Here is a 4,916-nt window from a genome sequence, read left to right as displayed (position 1 = left end):
CCGGCTGCGACACCGGCCTCGACACCGACGGTGACGCCGGCCGCCTCGCCGGACGCCTCGCCTGCAGCCTCGCCGGCCCCGGTGGCTCCGTCCGGCCCTGTCACCCGTGCTCGCGCCGGCATTCACTGCCCGAGCCTCCGGTACTCGTGTGACGACTACGTCCTCGCCGCCTCTGCCACGGAGCCGTCACCCATTCCTGTGTCCGCCCGCGCCGCCCTACGTGATCCTCACTGGCTCGCGGCGATGCAGGAAGAGTTTGACGCTCTCCAGCGGAACCGCACCTGGACTCTGGTGCCCCGGCCTCCTCGTGCCAACGTCATGACCGGCAAGTGGGTCTTCCGTCATAAGACCCGCTCAGACGGTTCACTTGAGCGCTACAAGGCTCGCTGGGTGGTCCACGGTTTCCGCCAGCGCGCTGGAGTTGATTTCACGGAGACGTTTGCCCCGGTTGTCAAACCGGGCACGATCCGCACTGTCCTCCAGCTCGCCGTCTCTCGCGGCTGGCCCGTTCACCAGATGGATGTCTCCAACGCCTTCCTCCACGGCCATCTTGAGGAGCAGGTGTTTTATGAGCAACCACCGGTTTTGTCGACGCCTCATTGCCCGGCCATGTGTGCCTGCTGTCGCGCTCTCTTTACGGGCTCAAGCAGGCACCCCGCGCCTGGTACCAGCGGATCGCCGGGTTTGTTCAGACACTGGGCTTCAGCGTCACTCGCTCGGACGCCTCACTGTTTGTCTATCGCCAAGGTGACACGACTGCATACTTGCTGCTCTACGTTGACGACATCATCCTGACAGCCTCCTCCGCAGCCGTTCTTCAGCAGATCACTCTGCGGCTGTGCGACGAGTTCGCTATCAAGGACTTGGGTGCTCTCCATTACTTCCTTGGCATTGAGGTTGTTCGGCGCCCGGACGGCTTCTTTCTTCATCAACAGAAGTATGCCCATGAGCTTCTTGAGCGTGCTGGCATGCTCAACTGCCATCCGGTTGCTACTCCTGTTGACACGAAGGCCAAGGTTTCTGCTCTTGAGGGTTCGCCTGCGTCGGATGCTCCATTCTACCGGTCTATTGTCGGCGCTCTTCAGTACTTGACTCTCACCAGACCGGATCTTCAGTATGCTGTCCAGCAGGTGTGTCTCCACATGCACGCCCCTCGTGACTCTCACTAGACCCTCGTGAAGCGGATCCTTCGCTACATCCGCGGCACGATGTCCCTCGGGTTGACACTCACGGCGTCCGCTTCTTTGGAGATGGTGGCTTACTCCGATGCAGACTGGGCCGGCTGCCCCGACACTCGCCGGTCCACCTCTGGCTACTGCGTCTACCTCGGTCCTTCCCTCGTCTCGTGGTCGTCCAAGCGACAACCCACGGTTTCGCGCTCTAGCGCCGAGGCTGAGTACCGCGCTGTGGCCAACGCTGTTGCCGAGTGCACCTGGCTTCGACAGTTACTCCAGGAGCTACATCACGATGTCTCCCAGGCTACGGTTGTCTACTGCGACAACGTCTCTGCGGTGTACCTCTCCGCCAACCCCGTTCATCATCGCCGGACGAAACACATCGAGCTAGACATTCACTTCGTGCGCGAGCAGGTGGCTCTTGGACGCATGCGGGTTCTCCATGTGCCGACTGCTCAGCAGTTCGCTGATGTGATGACGAAGGGACTGCCGACTTCCACCTTCGAGGAGTTTCGTTCCAGTCTCTGCGTCACTGGCGCCGCTTCGACTGCGGGGGGGTGTTGAGTATATTGTGTACGTGTATATGCGTGTGTAGGGCCCACCTCCTGTTTTTCCTGTATAGTTGAGGTTGTGGCCCACCTCTGTACTTATATATACGTGCCTGGTGCACCGATCAATACATCGCGATTGCACAGCCCATAATCTGTCTCTCCACAATTTGCATATAAGTTTGCAAATCAAAATGGTCACATATCTAAAGACATGAACATGACTAATTCACCAACTACGAGCAATGGTGGTAGCTAGTTCATGCCTAAACAAATCCATGTTAGGACCAGTTTCCGCGTATGTTGAAGCATCCGGTGCATTTGGAGAAATAACATACTTCTTGTATCTGTCTAGAATAGTTGGAACATAATCCGGATCCCTCTCACACCGAAGAAAGTGAATATCCTCTTTCTCATGGAGGTGGAAATAGTTGGGTAGTGTCATGGTAGCCGCAACAATCATCTTTTGTGTGTTTAATTGAGTAGTTTGGCATCTTGAGCAAGATTTGAGATTTCATTTTCCACGCACCACATGCTCTCTCTATGTTATTGTGCTTGGAGGAGTGGATCCGGTTGAAACATGCCGACAACGACATCGAATGCTATGGGCGTTAGCGACTTCTCAATTATCTTGGTCATCATTAGATGCTTATCTTTACTGATGCCACAAAGCAGTTGGATGACGAGCTCGTCGTCTTCCACTGCCTTGCCGGCGCTCCGCATCCCATTCGCGACAGCCTTGAGGCGGACGCAGAAGGAGGAGATGGAGTTATCCTGGCGGATGCCATAAGGCTCGGTCTTGAGGTAGAACTGTTGCGAGCGCTTGTTGTTGAGGAAGAGAGCCTCGATGGACGACCAGAGTTCGAAGGCGGTGGTCTCCCGGCACTACTAGGGAAAACCCTAGTAGTAGCACTTGAAATATGCATAGCAGTAGCGCTGGGTCCAGCGCTATCACTAAGGCGCTACAGCTAACTAGTAGCAGTAGCGCTGGAAAAGGAGCGCTACTGCTACTTACAAGTTCATTCTTCATTCATCAGTTGTTCTAAAAAGCGCTGTTGCTAAATTTTCTTGTATTTTTAAAAATATAGATTATTTTCATTCTGTGGTTTTATATACAGTACTTTCATCATATGATTTTATGACTATGATTACTTATTATATATAACAGTGGGTGAAATGAACGTGGAGTAGATTCAAGTGGAGTCAACATGTGGTGCATGTCGAAAGTACTACTCTAATCCAAACTTGATCTAGTTTGGATTAGTAGTATTTTTGATGTGCACCACATGTTGGTTTCACTTGAATCTAATCCAGGTTCATTTCACCCACTGTTATATATAATAAGTAATCATGCTCATATAACAACTGAGCATCATGCATCATCGATCATAATAATAAATAACTCATCATCAGTATCATAATAACAAGTCATACTCATCATCATCGATCATACAACTTCTACTCGATACCACATCATCATCATTGTCATCTAACCAATCCTACTTAGTTGTTCTTAGCACATGATCATGAGTATTATTAACTAGGACCTACTACCTTCTCTTAGGTAAAATAGCATAAAACAAGATAGGCCCTGACTCTCCATTATGGGGAATGAAGATTATCCTGTCTTCAATTCTTGCCTTTCGCACAATGTTGCTTTCAAGTACCTCCTTACGACTGTCCATACATTTTTCCATTCTTTGATTTTCATGTCTCCACTTTTTTAGAAATCCAATATGGACAGGTGAGATTCGTATGATGACCTGGCCGTATGTTCAAAACATCAAGGCGACCATTCTGATACATCAGATGAGGCACACAATCATTCAGGATTTTCTATTGAAAAACATAGTAATAACTTCTTAGTTAGCAATGTAGTTAAGTTTTAAAAGAATTTTTGCAAAAGATGCACGGATGTCGTAATACTGAAAAATCTTACCATGACATCTTCATGGATGTTACCGTAGTTCAACACGTGCACTAGTGGCACATATTGACCATAATGTGAAGGGGTTTTATAATAGATATTGTAATTCTCAAGATCAGTACAAAATGTGACCAAATGATTTTTCTCCTAATAAGTTAACTCAGATCTATCGGTGTAGTAGGTTCTGTCTACCATGTTCTGCACATTGTTTGAACAATGAAAATAAGTTGTCAATGAAAATAAGCTGTCAACTATTTTGAAATGAACAATATAAATTAGTTAATAACTATGTTTGAGAAACTCACATAGCGGTAGAATTGGAAGCGTATCAACAAGGATCCAAATGTCCATATTGTCTTGGTCGATGTTAGGATTACCAAGATCCATGCTGACAAGCATACCCTCATAAAAACCATACATCTTGTAAAATGCTTCCCAATTTTTGCAACCAAAATGGGTTACGCTCTCAGAATTATACAGATTTACTTCAAAATCCACATCATCATGGGTCCTTAGGTGAATTTTCTTTATTTCGAAATTTTCATGGTCTTCAAAACCAATCCTCTCCAAGACATAGTGTCATGCATGGCATGGGATAAGCTACTCAAATTATAAAAGATGAAAATTACACATTGAAATAGTTGAAGTCATGCTTAATTACAAAAAAAACACTTTTCGACGTTGCGTACCGTTTCAACATCGAAGGTCTCCTGGAGCTTAATGCTGAAGCGCTGATCTTCGTCCAGGTGAGGCCTGTCGCACAAACCATGGCCGTCGTTGCACCAGCTGCACTCTCCCGGGAGACTTTCGTCATCCGATGACGACATTTCCTACGTTCATAATTCAAAGATTAAACTTGTACAATTCAATATATGTACTATAAAAATTAAATTAGATCATTATTATTCATCACGGGTTGACTATCGGTCTGCCGAGTCTATATGGTGGAGACTCTCCCTCACTGATTCCTCTCTGACATTTTGCGACCGTCGGTGATGGTCGTTACTCCTCCTTTCCCTAGTGCATAACAAAAGTCTAGCACAAGGAAAATAATGAGAAACGACCCCACGACAACAGTCAGGCTTCTTCGTCCTCTCTCATATATGGTGGATACACTCCCTCACTGATTGTTCGACCTTCGGCGATGGAGCCTCGACAGACTTAAAGTCAACCCGAAATGTCGTTTAATTATTTTTCGAGAAAATCCAGGCCACTCGATATTTCCTACATATTCTAGCAGAAGTCATGCCAGAATTCACGGAAAAA

The sequence above is a fragment of the Triticum aestivum genome, chromosome 7A (assembly GCF_018294505.1).
Source record: "Triticum aestivum cultivar Chinese Spring chromosome 7A, IWGSC CS RefSeq v2.1, whole genome shotgun sequence".
Lineage (NCBI taxonomy): Eukaryota > Viridiplantae > Streptophyta > Magnoliopsida > Poales > Poaceae > Triticum > Triticum aestivum.
The sequence above is the reverse complement of the archived record's forward strand: the minus strand, read 5'-3'. Positions refer to the sequence as shown.